Source organism: Mesocricetus auratus, unplaced genomic scaffold (genome assembly GCF_017639785.1).
Source record: "Mesocricetus auratus isolate SY011 unplaced genomic scaffold, BCM_Maur_2.0 Super-Scaffold_100007, whole genome shotgun sequence".
NCBI classification, from domain to species: domain Eukaryota; kingdom Metazoa; phylum Chordata; class Mammalia; order Rodentia; family Cricetidae; genus Mesocricetus; species Mesocricetus auratus.
This window is the reverse complement of record NW_024429191.1, coordinates 7766705-7789281: the sequence shown is the minus strand read 5'-3', so window position 1 is coordinate 7789281 and position 22577 is coordinate 7766705. Positions and strand designations below refer to the sequence as shown.

The following is a 22577-nucleotide window of genomic DNA, read 5'->3' as shown; positions in this document are numbered from 1 at the left end:
CCTCCTAAGTGCTGGGACTAAAGGTGTGGGCCACTAACGCCTGGGCTTTTTTGTGGTTTTCTTTTTTGTCTGTTTGTTGTTTTTTTGTTTTTTTTTGGTTTTTTTTTTGGTTTTACGAGACAGGGTTTCTCTGTTTTGGAGGCTGTTGGTCCAGCCTGGCCTCGAACTCACAGAGATCCGCCTGCCTCTGCCTCCCGAGTGCTGGGATTAAAGGCGTGCGCCACCAACGCCCGGCTTGTTTGTTGTTTTTGAGGCAGGATTTTTCTGTGGCTTTGGAAGCTGTCCTGGAACTAGCCCTTTTTTTTTTTTTTTTTTTTTGGCTTTTTTTTTGGCTTTTTTCGAGACAGGGTTTCTCTGTGTTGTTTTGGAGGCTGTCCTGGAACTCGCTCGGTAGACCAGACTGGTTTCGAACTCATAGAGATCCACCTGCCTCTGCCTCCCGAGTGCTGGGATTAAATGTAGGCATCACCACCACCCACAAAATGGCACTCTTGACGAGTGTTTTCACCTTGCTCCATTATACTGAACATATTTTGTTTTTCATAAAATAGCCATGTTAACATGAAATTTGTTTTTAGCTATGGCACTCTTTCCTTTTATCTGTCTTCTTTATTTATTTAAGTGTGTATTTTTAGTTACATGTATGTGGGGGGTCTATGCTCTCAGAGGTCGGGAGCACTGGATTCTCCCGCAGTCAGAGTTACAGTGTGAGCCACCTCACATAGGTGCTGGGATCAACTCCAGCCCTCCGTAAGAGCTCGCACACTCTCAACCACTGAGCCATCTCTCCAGCTGTTATCTCTGTTTTTGGACAGTCTCACTATGTGCAGCACTGGCTGGCTTAGAACTCATTGTGTAGATGAAGCTGGTCTCAGATTCACAGACATTCACTTCTGCCTCCTGAATCGCAATGCTCTTCAGAAAACCTTTTTGTTTTGTTGTCTTTTGAAGCAGTCACAACACACTGTAGCTCAGGTTAGCCTATATATGTGTGTGTGTGTGTCAGTGTGTGTGTGTACATGCATGCATGGCCTTTGGGGGCCAGGGGAGGGCAACAAATCCCTGGGTGTCGGCAAGAGAAGTCTGGTCTGAGCTATTCCCCAGCCCTGGCTTTTGTCAGTCTGCCTGCCTCAATTTCCCAGTTGCATGAGCCACTACACCCAGTAAAAACAAAACCAACCAAGCAACCAACCAAACAAACAAACAAACAAAAAACCCACATTAAAAAATTTCTGGCCAGGCATTGGTGGCACACACCTTTAATCCCAGCACTCGGGAGGCAGAGGCAAGCAGATCTCTGCAAGTACCAGGACAACCTCGAAAGCCACAGAGAAACCTTGTCTTGAAAAAAACCAAAAAAAAAAAATTCTGCTAGACTCAGTGGCACATGCTTTTAATCCCAGAGTTGAGATAGCAGACAAAGTGGGCTCTCTGACTTCAAGGCCAGCCTGGTTTACATAGTGAGTTCCAGGACAGCCAGAACTACATAGAGAGACCTTGTTTCAAAAAACAATAAACAAATAAATTTCTATTTTTTGAAAGCATAATTAATGAGACCATTTCCCCCTTGCCTTTCCTCCCTCAAAACCCTCTTGTATACTCCTCCTTTCTCTCTTTCAAATTCATGGCCTCCTTTTTATTAGTTGTTTTTATATGCATACATGTATATACATATATATTCTTAAGTGCATAAATAGAGCCTGCTCAGTCTATGCAACGCTACGATGTGTTTTCAGGACTGACCATTTGGTATTGGATAACCAATCAGTGTATTCATCCCTGAGGAAGACTATTTCCCCCACTCCTAACATCCCTTGGTTGCCTATAGTTCTTCGTTAGGGTTGAGGCTTTATGGGCTTTTCCTCATTCATGCTGGCATGTTTATTGCTCTCTTTGTTCAACTCATGTTTAGGCAGTCATGTTGGTAAGATTTTATGTAGCTTCTGACATTCCTAGGAGACACAATTTCACAGCAAACTCCTGTCTTTCCACAGAGATCCCTGAGGCTTATGTATGGGAGCTGTATTGTAGATGTATCCGTTAGGACTGGGAACCCCATGTTTTTAATAGAACATATCTATACATGAAGAACAATTAGTAGTGTATTGAGTTTGAGGGAACGACTATAGAGGAAATAAAAAACCACAATGCTGATATGCATTGCTGAATTTGGAAATTTTAGCATCAAATGCCCGCTGCCTTCCATAAATGTGCACGTCTCCTGCAGGACTCGGGACACTGTCAGCAGAGATCCTGATGTACAGGTGGGTGTCAGCAGTGGTCAGAGGAGAGAACTAACCAACAGTGAAGGTTCTGTGTGTTCCCTGTATCCACTGCTCCCTGTACCCCACTGCTCCCTGTATCCACTTCTCACTGTACCCCACTGCTGCCTGTACCCCACCGCTGCCTGTACCCCACCGATGCCTGTACCCCACTGTTGCCTGTACCCCACTGATGCCTGTACCCCACCGCTGCCTGTACCCCACCGCTGCCTGTACCCCACTGCTCCCTGTACCCCACTGCTGCCTGTACCCCACCGCTGCCTGTACCCCACCGATGCCTGTACCCCACCGCTGCCTGTACCCCACTGCTCCCTGTACCCCACCGCTGCCTGTACCCCACCAATGCCTATACCCCACCGCTGCATGTACCCCACCATTGCCTGTACCCCACTGTTGCCTGTACCCCACTGATGCCTGTACCCCACCGCTGCCTGTACCCCACCGCTGCCTGTACCCCACTGCTCCCTGTACCCCACCGCTGCCTGTACCCCACCGATGCCTATACCCCACCGATGCCTGTACCCCACTGCTGCCTGTACCCCACCGATGCCTGTACCCCACTGCTGCCTGTATCCACTTCTCACTGTACCCCACCGCTGCCTGTACCCCACCGCTGCCTGTACCCCACTGCTGCCTGTACCCCACTGCTGCCTGTACCCCACCGATGCCTGTACCCCACTGCTGCCTGTACCCCACCGCTGCCTGTACCCCACTGCTGCCTGTATCCACTTCTCACTGTACCCCACCGCTGCCTGTACCCCACCGCTGCCTGTACCCCACTGCTGCCTGTACCCCACTGCTGCCTGTACCCCACCGATGCCTGTACCCCACCGATGCCTGTACCCCACCGATGCCTGTACCCCACCGATGCCTGTACCCCCACCGATGCCTTATCCCACTGCTACCCAGTACTTTTGCCCCCTAGTACTCCATTGTTCCCCATTGCTAAGTGGCTATGGCTTGCCTCTTGTTTAGGTGACAATGTGTAAAAGGCAAGAAAAGGACTTAAGATGGCTTATGCCCATAAGCCCAGCACTTGGGAGGCTGAGACAGGGGGGATCATCTCAAGTTTGAGGCCATCCTGGGCTACATAGTGACTTAGAGGCTATCCTTGACTACAATATTTGACCCTGTCTCATACAAACAAACATATAAAAGACACAAAAGGGTTAAAAGGAAGAAAAGACTAAAAAGCCATTTTTCTTGGGTAATAGAGGAAGGAAATTTAGAAGAAACTATTGAGAGCTGAAGAGATGGCACAGAGGTTAAGAGCACTGACTGCTCTTCCAGAGGTCCTGAGTTCAATTCCTAGCAACCACATGGTGGCTCACAACCATCTATAATGAGATCTGATGCCCTCTTCCGGCCTAAAGGCAGACATGGAAGCAGAACACTGCATACATAATAAATAAATCTACTGATAAATGCTAAAGAAAACAATTTTAGTTCAGTTACTAAGTATAGAGTCAACACACACAAATGGAGAGCATTGCAGTAGCAAACTGTTCAAAACTGAGTGCCCCTGCAATTCCTATACTGGGAAGGCAGAGGCGGGAGGATCAGAGCCACATTGGGTAAAGCTGGGAGGAGGTGCCAGGGAGATGGCCCCATGGTTAAGGGTGCCCTCTGCTCTTCCAGAGCCTGAGAGTTCAGTTCCGAGAACCGAAGTCAGGTGGTACATGCCTGCCTGTAACATGGCTTTTTCTCACCTCCTTGGGTACCCTCACACATGGCATACATTCACAGACATACACACAAATATTAAAAATAAATCTGAAAAAAAGAAACAAAAGAAAAGAAGAAAGAAATACCAATGGCTATGAATAAAACAAAACAAAAAATAAAGACTGCAATGACTCTGTATCTCTGTTTGGGAAACTGAAAATAGTACTGGGTCAGTGACAGGTATCCGAGGGAAGAAGCACCCGGCACCAAGGCAGATGGCCTGAGTTCAAGCCCCAGGGCCCAGGGGAGGAGAGAGCCCTTTCTCAACGCTGTCCTCTGACCTCCATACTCGCACAAGGGGCAGATCCACACACATATACTGCAAAGGATTTAAAGGAGCTGGCTGTGAGCTGGTACTGACCCACATACGGACTTGGGAAGTGATTATGCAAGTGTCTGCTGTATGATAAACTTATCTTGTACACTTTTTACAAAAGTGATATAGAATGTTTCTCACATATCAGAACGTGAGGGTCATAGGTGCCAGTCTCATCGGAGAGACAAAAACGAGGCCTTATATAAAGTAAGTGATTTGTTTTTATTTTTTAATCAGTTATTTATTTTCACGTGAGTGTTCTGCTTGCACGTATGTACGTGCACTGTGTGAATGCAGTGTCTGAGGAGGCTGGAAGAGGGTGCTGGGTCTCCCAGAACTGGAGTTACAAGCAGTTGTGAGCCACCATAATGGTTGTGGGAGCCAAACCAGGCTCCTCAGTATGAGTGGCAAGCATTCTTGTCACTGAGCTGTCTGCTTAGTCTCTGCTATTTTATACTCTTACTAATCTGTCTCAACTTGCAGGCAGACCGCCTGGAACTCAAGATCCTCACGCCTCAGCCTTCTTTGTGCTGGGATCACAGGCATGTGCCACCACACCCACCTGGAACAAGCAGTTGCTTAACTAAACCATAACAGAGGGCATAGGAAAAGGAGTGGCCTGGACTGAGCCCAAGACCATTGCTGAAGGCTACAGATTTGCTATTGTTTTTTTCAGAAGGCATGGAACAGGGTCACCACCAGAGGATCTGCAAGTCCCAATCCACCAAGACAAAAAACAAATCCGTAGCATTGTCCCCCCTCCTGGCCTCACTGGGAATGTTTTGCAGGACTGTTTTGTTTTCTTGAGTGTTCTGGATTCCTGAAGAAAAACAGGCCTCAGAAAAGGTGACATTGTCGTATCTATCTATGCTTTAATCTCAGCACCTGTGAATACCGATCACCTGCCTAGAAGCAACTGCTCCCAGATGATTTGTAACATAGAGCCCTGGTTGCTGGGTATTGCGGTCATTGGTGAGTGGCTGGTTAATATGGACAGGACCTAGACTCAGTCCCAGTATGGAAAGAAAGAGATGTGGGGGAATTTTAGCACTTACTTTTATTCCCACAACACAACTGGGAATGGGGCCTGGGGAAGACCTTGTCTTGGTGGAGGATCCTCCCATTTAAAACAGCTAATGTTTGTTTGATTTGTTTTTATTTTTTATTTTTATTATTTTTGTTTTTCAAAACAGGGTTTTTCTGTATTGTTTTGGAGGCTGTCCTGGAACTCGCTCTGTAGACCAGGCTGGTCTCGAACTCACAGAGATCCACCTGCCTCTGCCTCCCGAGTGCTAGGATTAAAGTTGTGAGCCACTACCACCTGGCTTGTTTTTATGTTTAATTATGTCTGTGTATATGTGTCTCTGTATAGGTATGGGCACGTGAGTACAGGTACCTGCTGAGGCCAAAGGAGGGCATTGAATCTCCTGGAACTGGAGTTATAGGTGGTTGTGAGCTGCCCGATATAAGTGCTGGGATCAAGCTCAGGTCCCCAAGGCAGGAAGCATTCTTCACCCATAAACCAATACTCCACCACTCTTATAAAAATTTTTGAATTGTCTAGTCTTCAAAAATAGCATTTAGAAAATGCAAAGAGGGTCTGGGGAAACTGTTCAGTAGGGAAGGGTGCTCAATAAACACGCATGAAGGCCTGAGTTTGGATCCCAACTCTTATGTTAAAAAGAAATAATTTTGAGCCGGGTGTTGGTGGCGCATGCCTTTAATCCCAGCACTCAGGAGGCAGAGGCAGTCGGATCTCTGTGAGTTGGAGGCCAGCCTGGTCTACAGAGCGAGTTCCAGGACAGCCTCCAAAACAATACAGAGAAACCCTGTCTCAGAAAAAAAAAAAGAGATAATTTTGTGTGGTAAGCCCAGCATGGTGGAGCAGATGGCAGGTTTGCTGAGGTTTGCTGACTGCCAGCCTAGCTTAGTTCCAGGTTCAATGCAAGACCCTGAGTTGAATGAAAAAGGCTGCGAATGCAGAACAGGATACCCATAGTCAGTCTCTGGCCTCTGTACACGTGTACACAGATCTGTGTACTTGAATACACATATATGCATAAACACACATGTGCACACACACACACACACGAGAAAATGTAAAGAAAACAGGTGAGGTGCCACATGTTTGTAATTGAACACTTAGGAGGCTGAGGCGGGAATATTTCCAAGAGTTTCAGGCTAGAGTAAAACCCTGGTTTCCTCAAACCAAATCCAACAAAGTAAATTCACAACAAGGACTTCTCTACACCTGGAAAAGTAGCAGAAATAAAACAAAACAAATACTCCCTCTCCTCCCCCCAAAAATAGTACCACATGTTGGTGACATTTTGGAGCTGGCAAAATGATTCAGCTTGCTTGTGAGAGTGTGATGTACTAATACCCCGGAAAACATCTCAAAACGTTAAACATATGCCTCTCTCTGACCAGAAAGTCCTGTAGGCATTTACCTATGGGAAGTGAGAATCTATTGCACAGAGTGACTTGCACATAAATGATCATAGCAGCAGCAGTATCATGATTGCTCCAAACTGACAACAACCCAGATGTCTGCTGATGGGGGCAGAGCTCATCGGAATCCTTTTCCATCATCAAAAGGAAAGATGAGCTGATCCATGGAGTAAACTGTATGGAGCTTACTGACCTTACACTGAGCAAAAGCAGACCACCTGTAATCCTAGTTCTCAGAGACCAAGGGAGAGGATCTTGAGTATTGGGCCAGCCTGAGCTACACTTGAAGACCCTATCTCCAAAACCAAAACCAAATAGGTCAAAACAAGAAGCCAGACTTTTAAAGGGCTACACAGACTGACTCCAGCCATCCAGGACTCTGGAAGAGACACTAGGAAGGTGACAGAGGTTGCCTGGAGCTGGTAGAGTAGGAGGGATCAGAGGTCACCAAGAGCAGGAGTAGGAGAGATCAGAGGTCGCCAGGAGCTGGCCAAGTAGGAGGAGCTTCTGAAGGGATTGAACAGTACAAGGCAGCTTTGCAAAATAGATGCAGAGATCAGCTTGGTTATCAATTCATTATCTTCTAGCTGTATGGCCTTGGGTAAAGTACATAGTGGCTCAGGGTGGCCTTGAACTCACTATAAAGCCTAGACTAATCTCAAACAGGAAGTCTTCCTGTTTCCACACTTCTCTGAGTGCTGGGATCGCAAGCTTGCCATCATGTCCAGCTCAAAGTCTCTTACTCAGGCTGGTACTAGCCCTGTGCACAGCAGGTGACAGTCTATTTTTCCTTTGAGACATGGTCTTATGTTGCCTAGGCTGGCTTTGAACTCAACACATAGCTGATGACAGGCATTTGCCATCATACTAGCTTTTTATTTTTTAATATTTTACAAACATTTTACTTTACTTTTAAAAGTGCATGAGTGCGCATGTGCACACACAAATGAGTGTAAGAGGGCTGCGGAGGTCAGAAGAGGACTCCTGCTCCCACAGGAGCTGGAACTGCAGTCCTCTGCAAGAATGCAACCCCTAGCACCTACCCCATTTGCTCTGCTTTTGAGAGGCCTCACAGCCTCGGCCTCCTGAGTACATGCTACCACATTGGGCTTCATTCATTCTTTTTGTTACATGTTTTTTCTGGAGCAGGAACTATTTGTAATGGAAGACAAAGCAGGCAGCAGTCATTCCTGTACCACGGCTTTTAGGAAGGACAAAGCATCGCTTCACACAGGTGGTGCACCCGATACCATTGTAAGCACACTGTAAAGTAACTCACTGGGGCCTCACGACAACACAAGAGCAAGAGTCCATTCTTCTCCCATTTTGCAGATATGCAAAGCAAGGCACAGAGGGGATGCTTACTAAATCCCAGCAGAGTATTCCTAAGAACAAAACAAACAGAAAGCGGAGTGGATTCCCTGGGGTAGGGAGAGAAGTGTTTGGGAATTTGGGGTTAGTGCCGGAATCTAATGATTAGTTAGGTTTGGAAGCCTTCAGCACTGTTGCAAGTGCCTGATGTCAACCTGGGCATTGTTTTTTTGTTTGTTTGTTTTTGTTTTTCGAGACAAGGTTTCTCTGTGGCTTTGGAGGCTGTCCTGGAACTTGCTCTGTAGACCAGTCTGGTCTGGAACTCACAGAGCTCTGCCTGCCTCTGCCTCCCTAGTGCTGGGATTAAAGGCGTGCACCACCAATGTCCAGCAACCTGGGCATTCTTTAAATGCAGACTTCTGGACACTGTGTGCTGGGCCTAGGCAGACTTAAGCATTCTGCAGGTTGAGCAAGGCCAGCTGCCAGTTCAAACCCCGACTGTGTCCAGCTCAAATTCTTAATGTTTCTGTCTTAACCTTGTAGGGAGTTGTTTTGTTTTTTAATGTGTGTATGTGTTCCTGAGTACACGCATGTGCAGATGTTCACACACATGTGTGAGTTCACATGGAGGTTGGCATCGGGTGTCTTCACTAGTCTCATTTCATCTTTTGAGACAGGATTTCTCACGGGATCTGGAGCTTGCCAGTTATTGTAGACAGTTTAGGCAGCAAGCCCCAGGAAGCCCTTTCCCTGCCTCCCCAGTTCTGGGATTATAGGTAAAAGTCACTGCCATGAGCTTCTTTACACGGCTGCTGTGGATCAGGAACTCATCACACCTGCACGACCAGCAACCTGCCACCTGAGCCACCTGCCAGCTACTAACTTGTGTTGTGTAGTGAAGGGTCCATGAAGGAGATGGTTGTGCTTGCAAAGGCTGCTGTCGGGAAAGCTGCAAATATTTGTGGGATTTAGAAATGTGTATACTGTGTTCCCGTGTAAGCACGAGAATACGTGCGAGTTCTCGTGGGACCCAGAGGTTGACGTCAGGTGTCTTTGTCAGTCACGTTTCATCTTTTAAATTTATTTTAATTCTATGTGTATGGGTGCCCTGCCTGCCTTTATGTCTTTCATGATGCCCATGCAACGACCTGGGAGGTAGGGAGCAGGATTCAGACACACACCCCACCACACACACACACACACACACACACACACACACACACCACACACACTCACACACACTCACTCTCACACACACCACACACACTCACACACACACCATACACACACACTCACACACACCACACCCCACACACACACTCACACACACACCACACACACACTCACACACACACCACACACACTCACACACACTCACTCTCACACACACCACGCACACTCACACACACTCACTCTCACACACACCACGCACACTCACACACACCACACACACACACACTCACACACACCCCACCCCACACACACACTCACACTCACACACACACACACACACACACACACACACACACACACACACGGCACTGGAGTTAAGATGGCTGTGAGGCACCACATGGGTGCTGGGACTCAAACCCGGTCCTCCAGAGCAGCCCTTCCTGCCCATCACTTCGTGGTTTTTTTGTTTGTTTTGTTGTCGCTGTCATTGAGACGGACTCTCACTGAACTTGGAAGCTCACTTGCTTAGTAGTCTAGAGGACTAGGTTTGGGGAAAACACTAAACTTGAGGGCTTTGGTGTTCCAATGGCCACTCAACTTCCTCGTTATTTGGCACTGCTGTAGACATGGCAGCGGTGCCTGGCTCTGCATCTACCAGGAAATTTCCAGGAAGACCCTGTAGCATGAAGCAGGGTGAACTCTGGACCTGCAGCTGGGCGAGGAAGTCTCAAGCACCCTATGACACACACGCTAGCTGGTGGCTCCTAGTATTTAGCCTAAGACGTACCTGCCCTGTATAGGCCCAGTCATGATTCCTTGAGGGTGTCCTGTGGGCATAATGTCTGACAAAATTCAGGACATCCTGTTACATCTTAATTCCAGATCTATAACAGATATCTAGCATACCTGAGTTTCCTTTTTCTTTTCTTTTTTTCTTTTTTCTTTTTTGAGATATGGGGAGGGGGGTCTCCTGTAGATCAAGCTGGTCTCACAATCTCTGTGTAGCCAAAGCTGGTCTTAACTCCTAGGTATCTTTCCTCACCTCCCAACACCTCCAAGTGCTGGGTTTACAGTCCTCCTTGCACAATATTTGCGATAAATGAAAAAAATTATTCATGGTTGATCTGAGTAATTTTTATCTGAACATTCTGCACTTTTATTTGCTAGACCTGATAACTCCATCTGGACAGGAAGTTCAAGGATCCAGATTCTAGTCTTGAGTCTGCTTTAACCTGGCCAGGCCAAGCACTTCGCACGTCTCTGGCGCAAAACAAAGAGACCCCACTCCTCCTCCTGGGCGAGGACGAACCACCCAGACTAGACCCAGTAGCTATGTTTTCTAGAGCAGGTTAGTGCAGAGCCAAGACTAGAAGGACGTGAGGGTGCGCACCAGCAGTTAAGAGGGCTTGGTGCAAAAGAGACCTGCAGCTCACACATAGTTAAGTGGGTGTTCTCAACACTGAGGGCCTTACGACTCACTGGGTGAGCTTGAAAAATACACGTTTCGCACCGCTACCCCCAAGTCAATCGGCCTGGGGTGGGATCCAGATACTTGTCTTCTTAAAAGTTCCCGGAAGTTCCAGAGACCTGCCAAGGCTAACAAACTGCAGGAGTTTGGGCTGCTTCCAGGGATGGTTTCAAAGCTGGCCCAGCGCGGTCGCACGGCGCCTCCCACTGCAGGGACCAGCGGATACGGAAGGACTGAAGCAGGTCCTGGGCTTTACCCCTGTCCCACCAGCGACCTCCAATGCACAGCCCACGCCTCTGGGACCCTAAAGAAAGACAAGGCAGGAGCAGTAGCTGGCTGCCAGCGCCGGCTGCGGGATCCTAGGCTGCCCCACCCTAAGCGGGCTCCGGCTGCCTGGGCGTTGGGGCAGCGGGTCCGAGAGCCGCGGGCGGCCGACCTGGCCAGTGCTAGGCGGCGCCCGAGAGCACCGAGCCTGCTCCGGCGTGGGTCCGGGTAGAGATCCTGGGGGAAAAGGATAATGGCATCCGGGTCTCGTATGTGGTCCCGGAGCTGGGTCGAGAAGGGTCGTGGATTTTGGGGGAGGACCCAGAGCAGGGGTCCTGGAGCTTGGGGTCGCGAGGGCGCTCTCTGGGGCAGATGGTAGAGCCGGGTCTCACCTTTCACAGATGGCGGATGGGCTCCATTCAGGTGGCACCTGAGGGCAACTGTTCCAGATTACCTCTCCTCTGAGGCCAGCTGAGCATCGCTCTTAGACCAATCTGGAAGAGTCTTCAAGGCTTTACTGCTTCTTCAGCGGACTGTTGATTGACACGAAAATTACATTGCTGACAAGCGATCCTGTCCCCGAAAAACAAAAGCGAAATAAAAGAAAGAAAAAAGAAAGTCACATTGTTTCTAAATACAAGAAATCCATCAAAACAGATCGAAAGGGATGTATTTCCTATGATGGTGTGACAGGAGAGGGGTCTCACATCTAGGATTCTGAAATATGGCAGTATCCAGAATCAACAGAGACACAACACACTCTTGTTAGAATTGTGTTCATATATTGTGCTTTAACTTTCTGTATGTGCGTGTTCATGGTGTTCATGTGTATTCGTGCTCGCACACAAGTGTGGGTGCGTGTTTAAGTGTGTCAGAGGTTGTCGTGTGTCATCTTCCTCTGAGTTTCCCCTTATATTTTGAGGCAGGGTCTCTCACTTGAACCAGAACTCCCCTGTGAAGCTAGCCCAGCCAGGCAGCAAACTCCAGGAATCTCCTACTGCCATCTCCTGGGTGCTGGGATTACAGGCAGGTTGTGCCTTCCGATGGGGTCTGTGACCTGAACTAAAAAAGTCTTCATGCCTTGTGAACAAGCACCTACCCACTGAGCTGTCTCCACAACCCTGAGGGACTTTTTAAAAAATTACAAATTTAGAACAAAACATACATCACAGATCACTACAGACAGCCCTCCTCCAAAACATACTCTGAAGGAAGATGGTCTCTGCAGAGCTGAACAGTGTTTGAATGATTTCCTTTTGAGAAATTGGAGTTTGGTTTATGAAAATGATCTTCCCTGTGTTACCAACTATTTCTTTTCCTCATTTCCCATTTAATTTAAAAAAGTTACCCTGGGAACATTTATTTGTCAACTTCCAAGTTACACTACAGAAATAGGAAAGTCCAACAAATAGTAGGACATGATCCCTCACCCTAGGAGACCTACCATCTAACTTCAGGGAAAGAAGGCTTACAAACAAGACCAGCAGGTTTCACGGAATCATAGAGTGAGTGGAAATCAAGGGTAGTGTGTGTGTGTGGGGGGGCATGTGTGTGTGTGTATGGGCATGTGTGTGTGTATGTGTATGTGTATGTGTATGTGTGTGGGCATGTATGTGTGTGTGTGTGTGTGGGCATGTGTGTGTATGTGTGGGGGGGCACGTGTGTGTATGTGTGTGTGTGTATGGGCATGTGTGTGTATGTGTATGTGTATGTGTATGTGTGTGGGCATGTGTGTGTGGGGGGGCATGTGTGTGTATGTGTGTGGGGGGGCATGTGTGTGTATGTGTGTGTGTGTGGGCATGTGTGTGTATGTGTGTGGGGGCACGTGTGTGTATGTGTGTGGGGGGCATGTGTGTGTGTGCATGTGTGTGTATGGGCATGTGTGTATGTGTGTGTATGTGTATGTGTGTGGGCATGTGTGTGTATGTGTATGTGTGTGGGCATGTGTGTGTATGTGTGTATGTGTGTGGGCATGTGTATGTGTGTGTGTGCATGTGTGTGTGGGGGGCATGTATGTGTGTGCTTGTGTGTGTGCATGTGTGTGTATGGGCATGTGTGTATGTGTGTATGTGTGTGGGCATGTGTGTGTGTGTGGGCATGTATGTGTGTGTGTGTGGGCATGTGTGTGTATGTGTGTGGGCATGTGTATGTGTGTGTGTATGTGTGTGTGAGCATGTGTGTGTGTGGGGGCATGTATGTGTGTATGTGTGTGGGCATGTGTATGTGTGTGTGTATGTGTGTGTGGGGGCATGTGTGTGTGTGTGTGGGCATGTGTGTGTGTGTATGTGTGTGGGCATGTGTGTGTATGTGTGTGTGTATGTGTGTGTATGTGTGTGGGCATGTGTGTGGGCATGTGTGTGTGTGTGTATGTGTGTGTGTGGGCATGTGTGTGGGGGGGGCATGTATGTGTGTGTGTGTGTGTGTGTGTGGGCATGTGTGTGGGGGGGGCATGTGTGTGTATGTGTGTGTGTGGGCATGTGTGTATGTGTGTGTGTGGGGGCATGTGTGTGTGTGTGGGGGGCATGTGTGTGTATGTGTGTGTGGGCATGTGTGTATGTGTGTGTGTGTGTGTGGGCATGTGTGTGTGTGTGTGTGTGTGTGTGTGCATGTGTATGGAGGTCACATGACAACACTGGGTGTTGGTCGTCACCTTTTATCTGTTTTGAGACAGGGTCTTCAGCTGTCCTGCAGTACTCATAGGCCTCTCACCTCACCAAACAAGCACTGATGTACAGTGCCTACCATGTCAGGCTCTTTGTGAGTGTTGGAGATTTGAGTTCAGGTCTGTGGACTTCCATGGCAAGCACTCCACCCACTGAGCCATATCCCTAGCTCCCCAGCCCCTTTAGGGGGTGCCAGAGATTGAACCCAGGCCTTAAGTGCACAATAGGCAAACACTTTACCAACGGAGCCCTAGGCCGCGTTTGCTTGTTTTTTTGAGATAGACTCTTACATATCCCAGGCAGCCCCACAGCTCACCATATAGCTGAGGTTGGGCTTGAACTCCTCATCCTCCTGTCTCTACTCTCAGTGCTGGGATTACAGGCATATACCACCACACCTGACCCAAACTGCTAATCTTAAAAAGAGCCATTTTGGGTTTGGGGGATGGCTCAGAGAGTAAAGGCACTCACCACCAAGCCTCATGTCCTGAGTTCAATGCCTGGGATCCACAGGTGAAAGGAGAGAACAGTTTCCCACAAGTTGTTCTCTGACCTCTACTCCTGTGTTGTGGTATGCACTCCAATCACACACGCACACACATCACTCGTACACACGCATGCATGCACAAGCTCATAAGTTAAAGAAGAGAAAATGTTTGGAGAGTCATTTTATGTTCCATGGTCTTCAACCTTTTTTAATGGTGGGGATGGAAGGACAAGAACATGCAGCTCTGGTCAGGCTTCACTGAAAAAGCCACAGAATATTTTTGCTCGGCATTAAGCTTTAGTACGTGAGCCAGCCACGTACACTGAATAGCAAGGAATTTAAGCCACAGGCTTACTCCTGGCTTGCTTCCAAGAAACCAGAGCAGTTGGGAATGTCTACTTCCAGAGGCAGTCTTGCTGGAGCGCTTCCTGAGACTGGGATGTGGGGTCGCCATTGTGTGGAGGAAGCAGAGGGCCCTGTTTCTATTCCTTAGTCTGGGGCACAGGTAGGGAAGGCTCTTGGTCTAGCTGCAGACTGGCCTTGACTCCCACATGTACTATCAGGGCCTTCGTTGATCTTTCTGTATGGGATCCCTTGCAGACTGCGGAATTTGAGAGCCTTTTGTTCTTTATGGTTTTCAGGATCTTGGAATCACCATGCAGCCCAGGCTGCTCTCAAACTTGATATCCTCCTGCCGTCACTGCCCAGGCACTGGTATTACAGGCGTTCATCACCATTCCTGGCTCAGCCTTCCTTTTGTTCGTCTTGAGTGCAATGTAAGTTCTGGTCAGAAGGCGACACACACAAACTCTCTTTGCTGTCTCTAGCCTCGCCCTGCCCCCGTCAGAGGTCCAGTCACATTTGCCAGGGACAAGAACCATGAGGTCGCTTGCTCCTCATGTTACCTTCCCTGGAGATAGCTCCTTGCACAGATGGCTGTCCACCCTTCCCAGGGGACTATGTTCCTTGGCTCACCTTGGTTTCTTGAGGGCATGGCTCCATCCATCTGTCTGAACATCTGTCTGTCTGTCCATCCATCCACTCATCCACCCATGGAGTGGAGATGGTGGAGCTGCGTGTGACTGCTATCTCAGACCGCAGTTTATAACAGACTCTGGGACATTTCAGAACTGGCACTGCAGTGAAGAGCCTGCCCCAAGAGAGCTGACTCTGGGGCTGAAGTCTAGGATTCTCCTGATGAGACTCAATACTCTAAGTGCCTTTTGTATGTACCAGGTGGGCTGTCTTATTAGGGCTTCAATTGTTAGGATGAAACACCATAGCCAAAAAACAAGTTGGGGAAGAAAGGGTTTATTTGACTTACATTTCTATATCACTCTTCATCACTGAGGGAAGTCAGGACAGGAACTCAGGCAGGGCAAGGACCAGGAGGCAGGAGCTGATGCAGAGGCCGTGGAGGGGCGCTGCTTACTACTGGCTTGCTTCCCACGGCTTGCTTAGCCTGCTTTCTTATAAAACCCAGGACCACCAGCCCAGGGGTGGCACCACTCACAATGGGCTGGACTCTACGCCATCAGTCACTAATTGAAAAATGTTTTACAGGCTTGCCTACAACCTGATCTTATGGAGACGTTTTCTTAATTGTGGTTCCCTCCTCTTGGATGACTTTAGCTTGTGTCAAGTTGACATAAAACTAGCCAGCCCATGGGCCAAACATTTATCTCCAGACACATTCCAGGCCCAGGGTCCCCTGGCACTCTGCTCTTCGAATGGAATGGGATGCAGTCTTCCAGTTCCCTGCAAGTTCATAAGCCTTTGAATCTCGCTGGGACCGTGGTTCTGGCCTCTCTGTGGGTTGCCCGGACCTTCTAGCTAGAGAGACCTGCAGCCTTCTTCTGGGGACAGACGTGGCCTCTGTTAGGATAAATCTTGAGGAACCTTGTCTAGGGGACCTTGGCTGATTCCATGGTAGGCGAGGAACATGCCAGGCAGACAGAGCTTACTTAGTCAAAGTTTTATAAGAAAGGGGAAGGAGGGGGAAGGAAAGAGAAAAGAGGTAAAGAGACACAGACAGAGCACAGAAGAGAAGAGGGAGACAGCAGGAAAGACTGCTGGATGAGAGAGGGAAAGTGTCAGCCGGAGGGATCTGTCTTTTAAAGGGGTCCTTTGCACCAGGGCTGACCAGGGCACTGCCTGAGTGCATTCTGCCAGGTGACGGGCAGGCCAGCATAATGCCTGAATCCTTACAGCCTCTAAGACCAGGCTTACAGCCCTGTGCTGGCTTCGCTGCAGAAATGTCTGTCTCTGGGATCACATGCTGCTCCTCAAACTCCCAAACTTCTTTCCCAGGCCCATGGGAACACCTTTGGAAGAAGAGCCCCCAATCTGCTTTCTAAACCAAGTTGGCACAGTCTTTATTCCTCATCTAGGAAATCCAAATCGTCCCACCCGTATCCAGGGCACTCCGTGTTGCCTCACCAGTTGTGGATGGAATGGGTCAGAGCTCTACACTCCTCAGAATCTAGCTTAACTTTACCCGGGGTGGGGTGCTATGGCTATATTCAGTGCTGGGGAGCTTGCGGGGCATCCGGAGGGAGGGGCTGGGTTCCATCCCAAGTGCCACAAAATCAGAGAATAAATAAATAAGCCCCACGGAGAGGCGTGCTCCTTGAGATGGGACGTAAAGCTTTGTCTGCAGAACGAGTATCTGATGCAGGGGTTGTATTCAGAATCCACCGTCTAGAAGATGTGGAAATCAACTCCATTTACAAAGCAGTCAAGTCCTTGCCGTCCTCACGTCTTCATTTTTTTTTTTTTTTTTTTTTTTGGACAGGGTTTCATTCTGTGGTCCCGGCTATTATTAAACTCAAAGATTTGTCTGCCTCAGCCTCCTGAGCGCTGAGATCACAGAGCTTGTGCCGCAGGTTCAGCTCCTCCCTTTCGTTCCCTCTCACCCCTCTCTCTTTCCCTTCCTCCCCCCCGTCTTAGTGAAATGAAGAATCATCTCTATTTGAAAATAGGCAGCAACTGAAATGGATGTCTTTTGGCTGGTCCACCCTCCGTGTGACAAGCAAGCAGAGCGGCTTTACCACCCTCCTTGTCCTATCACCGGGGCTAACCTGAGTCGGCCAGGAGAAAAGGCTGACTGTCCAGAGCAGAGGAGGTTCAAGTTGCTGTGATTCATCGGCTCATGCGCCAAGGGTTTTCGACAGAATCGTGTTTGGGGCCGGCCTGTGAGGAGCGTGCAGAGGCCAAGGAGTTATTGGCAGAAAAACAAGAGCAAAATTAGCTAGACTTTCAGTCTGTGGCTGCCTGCCAACATTTCCTTCAAATGCAAACATTCTTATTTTCATTCTGGAAGTTTTTTGTCAGGTTTATTGCAAATGAAAGGGTGGTGAGTGGACAGGAACAAAGCGAGAGTTGCTGAGCTGGAAGGGACCGTTTTTTCTCAAATCAGCTCTCCACAGCACACCAGTATGTGTGTCCTTTCTGTAGAGACACCAGCTCCCTTTCTGCAGAGTTTAATCCACGTCACAGACAGTCATATTTTATGACCCAGCTGGGTCTCAATGCATGAGTGTTTATATGCGTGTTTAATAAGTTGGAGTATGTCTGATATGTGTTGAGGCTATTGAAAGCCACCAGTGGAAACATATGCGGGACAGATGAATGCTGAATTCGCCAGATAATGAACATTTTAACGAATTTCATTGACATCAAATTTCATGTAACTGTAAACTTTTGAAAATCATGAAATTAAAGTGAATGACTCACAATAGTGTAAAAGTAACTGATTTGGTTGGAAAAAACAAGTTTCCTAGCAAAAAATAGTCCAGTAGATTTAAACCAAAACTAAAGCATTTTTAACAATATGCCTGCCTGGATTTTGATGTTTACCACAGATCCTTCCCGACTTATGAGCATTTGTTGAGTAAGATCTTTTATTTCCCAAAAGGACATTATGGCACTGATTTGCTGGCCGCCCCAGATGAAGTGTCTCTCCAGATGAGAAGAGACAGGGTACTGCAAGTCTCCAGTCACACAGAGAGGGAGTCACCATGTTGAAAAGTGATCCCTCCAATGGCAGGATATTATTTAAAGAGAAGGTGTGGAGGATGGGGTTGAGATTAAGTTGTTAGAGTTAGAGGAAGCCTAGGGTTTGATCCTTGGCTGTATAGTAAGTTTGAGGAATGAGGTGAGGGAGAGGAGGGGAGGGGAGAGGAGAGGAGGGAGGGAGGGAAGGAAGGAAGGGAAGGGAAGGGAAGGGAGGGGAGGGGAAGGGGAGAGAGCACATACAATTTTCCTTTATGGATAAACCCATAGCCTCTCCCCTCCTTATCCTAGTTTAACACTCTACCATTGAGTAGATTCTTAGCCTGAATGCACTTTTTCTTTTTGGTTTTTCTTTTTTTGGTTTTTCAAGACAGGTTTGCTCTAGGTAGACCTACCTTACTTAGAACTTACTCTGTAGACCAGATCCACTTGCCTCTGCCTCCCCAGTGCTGGGATTAAAGGTGTGTGCCATTACTGCCCAGACACCCTTTTCTTAATACTTAAGAATAAAAAGATTTATTTCTAAGTGTATGTATTTGTGTATGGGTGAGTGCCTATAAGTGCAGGTACCTTTGGAGGCCAGAGGTGTTGAATCCCCTGGAGCTGGAGTTAGTGGGATCTGTGAGTTGCCCAATATGGGTGTTAGGAATTGAGCGTGGGTCCTCTGGAAGAGCAGTACTCTCTTTTAACTGCTGGGATATGTCTCCAGACCATTCTTTTTATTCTCTTCTCTTCTGTTGTCGAGGTAGTTTTTCATTATGTAGCCTTTGGGTGGCTTAGAACCCAGGCTGGCCTTGAGCTTGCAGCAATTATCCTGCCTCAGCCTCCTGAGTGCTGTGATTACAGGAATGTTTCAACATGCCCAACTGGATTTGTTTCTAACTGCTTGTGCTAAATTAGCACAGAATGAATAGATAGACAAATAAAATCACCGCATTCCCCTAGAGAGGATCTCTCTTTGCACTGTGTTTGCTCATCAGTGACGCATATTGTTGTAAGCTACTCACCTAACAGTCCTGTCCGAGAACCTAAGCCTCTGTCACACCATGAAAACAATCTGATTCCTGGGCATCGAAAGTCGGTTGCTCATTTTTAGCATCTTCTTAAGACCCAGGGAATTAGCAGTCACACTTCTAGGTGTAAAGACTGGGAAACTGGGCCAGTGAATAAATACTTACTTTGGATCTGTACTCTTATTGAAACATTTTAAAACATTGAAAAAAATGGGCACTTAATCTATTTCTGCTTAAAGGAGTCTAGAGAAAATAAGCCTAGGTTGGCTCCTGTCTGTGAGCTTGGAGTTGAACGAGCACCAGTGAAGTTGGATGCAGCTACGCAATGCAGAGGTGCTTGTCTTTGAACCCACACAGGTGTGTCTTCCTTCCTGCCCACCCCCAATTGTATTTCTATACAGCTTCCTGCTGGGGGAGAGGAGCCTCTGAAACTCACTCCCAGAGTGAGAACGGACGCTCCGAAAATTGGGAGCTAGTCACATGTTCTGGACAATCTTGCTCAAGCAAAGGGAGGTGAGCATAGCCCAGCAGAAGCAGGCAGGATCAAGAATGCCATGTGACCCTACTAGGAATGGCTACATCACTGCCAACTACCAGTCCCCTGAGTCTGGTGGCTTCCTCAAGTCCTCAAGGCCCTTCAGCTTGGTGGATTCACATGAGACAACCAGCCTGTGTCCCTCTGCAGTTGTACTGAACATAAATGGACAGTCATGCTTATGAGTTGGTGTTGTGTTAAAAAAGACATCTCAAAGTGTCTTAAAATTGTCTGGCCAATGCCTTCCATTGCATTCATTTCTTTTTTATCTGAAACTGCAACTAGTCCAAAATAAATCAGCAATGAAATTTGAATTTAATTATAATGTATTTTGAATTATTTCCCAAGATTTTCTGGATCTATAAGCGCATGACTTTCTCTGATACAGAAAACACTTGAATGCACGACAGACCTTGGGGCTTCAGTAATAAGCTAACGGTAAGGTGCACTGTTCTAGGCACACAGATAGGTGAGTACTTCACAGATACATTCTTCTTGTTTGAGGTTGGCAGAGCACGGCTGTGTGTACAGACATGTGCATGCAAGAGTATGGAAATCAGAAGTCACCACTGAAGGTCTTCCTCCATCCCTCTCCACCTGATTTTACATTTTCTTGCCACAGCTCTGGCTATACTGGCCAGGGCGCGACCAGGATCCTCCCATTTTCCTCCCCAGCACTGGGAATGCAAGGGCATGCTGCTACCCTCAGCTTTATATGTGGGTACTGGGGTCTACACTCAGCCACCTAGGCATCCTTGCTTCATTTTCTTTTCTAAATTTACACTGATGCTCCCGAAGACCAAATCTGCCCACTCATTGAGATGAAGCGGAATTTCCTCCACACTGGGATGTGTGTCCTCTAGAAGACGAAAGTGCAGGTGAGAAGTATAAGCGGGGAGAAGAGGGAAAGCTGATTTAAAAAAAAAGTGATTTATTTATTTTTTTAAAGAAATCCTCTCGGGTCATTGGAGTGGAAAGTTTATTTATAATCTTCTGCCATTTATTTAAGGACAAGAATGTATAATTCCCATAGATGGGAAGTCCCAGTCAGAGTGTACCAAAAAATGTGTTTTACAACACACGCTCCCCTTGTCCCCTCCAGCAGCATAATAAGACATTTCCAACACTGGCAATGCCGTGCTTGGTAACTTGTCAGGACCACAGCTGGTGAGGCCCACACCACAATGACCCAGGTGCCCTGAATTACGGTGTTTCGAGGACAGGTACAGGTGGAAAAGGTGGCTGGATTATCTTAGACTAAAACCCAACAGAATCAAGAGAGTCACAGGTTATCACTTAGTGTTACAAAACGTTGTCTGCATGTGTCTGACACGTGAGTGAAGGTGTTTGCAGAGGAAGAGGGTGTCAGGTCCCCTTGGGGTTACACACAGTTGTAAGCTGCTTGATATGGGCACTGAGAAACAAACACAGGTCCTTGGCAAAAGCGGTATGTGCTCCTAACCACTGAGCCATCTCCAGTCCAATATGGGGGTTTCAAAGAGGATTCGTTAAGGCTTCCGGTTTTTGTGTGTGTGATTATCCACAGCATCACCAGTGCTTTGGTTTAATGCTGTAACTAGAAAAGGGGCACACGGAGTCATACCTGGTATGCCTGTCTGATGGCTTCTGACCTGCTCCAAGCTGCAGTTTGTAGCACTACACTCCAACCTGCTGGAGGGTAGAGCTCTGTTGTATTTTCCCTGGATCAAGCGACCTGTTATTCATCCACACCCAGTCTCCCTTCTTTGGACTCTGTCACAACTCTCTCCCAGCTGCAAGGACAGCTGTGGCTTACCTTGGTGGAGCTTGCACTCCAAGCTGACTTAATGGCTTCCCTGGGCTGGTGCCATTTTTCCTGTGTAGATCAGAGCTCCCAACAGGTCACAGTGGCAGCTTCTTCTGGCTGAATTGAGAAGGGACTTGCAGATGACATTCTGGTGGGTTTTGGATAAAGCAGGAGTGTGCCCAATACACATGGGAACCTATGGGGAGTAAGCTTGCATCGTCTCCACCTGGGCCGTGAATGCAAACTAGTCCTAGAAAATGTTGTAGACACAGTTTGAGGTTTACCGAGAAGGCTAGGGGTACCCAGGGCTGATACTGTACATGGTGGTGAGGGCTGCAGAGGAAAGAGAGGAAGAGATGGTCCAGTGTGCCTCTGGTATTGGTGGGAATCGAGAAAGCTTGAGCTGTGGTTACCCTCAAGGCATTGTAGTAGATGCAGATATGGAGACCCAGTGTTTCCAGTAGTGAGAGAAGACACTGACTAGGAACATAGGCCGAATTCTACAAGTTCCAGTAACTGTTGCCAAGCAGAGGCCCAGTGCATGATAGACAGCTTCCTAGCTGTGCGGCTTTCTCTTGCATCTCACATGTCTGAGCCTGTTGTAATTCTGCTAACACATGGACAGTTGGATAAGGAGAGGAGTGGATTTGGAAAGGAGTGGAAATAGCCCCTTATATCTGCCACAACAATAGCAACAACAACAAAATTACTGGAAGAGGGTGGATCACCATCCATGAGCTCCAAGCAAGAAATTCACTGACTTATTTGAAGCATTTTAGGAAAAGTATGCTTATATTCTAAGTCTTTTGTTTGTTTTTGTTTTGCTTTTTTTTTTTTTTTTTTTTTTGGTTCTTGAGACAGGATTTCTCTGTGGTTTTGGAGGCTGTCCTGGAACTAGCTCTTGTAGACCAGGCTGGTCTCGAACTCACAGAGATGCACCCTGCCTCTGCCTCCCGCGTGCTGGGATTAAAGGTGTGCGCCACCACTGCCCGGATATATTCTAAGTTTTAGTCTCATTAAAGAATAGTTGTCCTATTCAACAAAGCAACGTCTGGATGCATCACCATCCTTGATTTCAAGCTCTATCAT

At 47.7% G+C, this 22577-nt stretch overlaps 1 long non-coding RNA gene across 1 annotated transcript; it reads left to right on the top strand.

Annotated features, from left to right (window-relative positions):
* The first annotated feature begins 10736 nt into the window (after positions 1-10736).
* Positions 10737-11597, top strand: LOC121141103. Its single transcript, XR_005878014.1, has 2 exons — positions 10737-10968; positions 11392-11597. It is a non-coding gene; the product is annotated as an uncharacterized LOC121141103 (long non-coding RNA).
* Positions 11598-22577: the final 10980 nt, after the last annotated feature.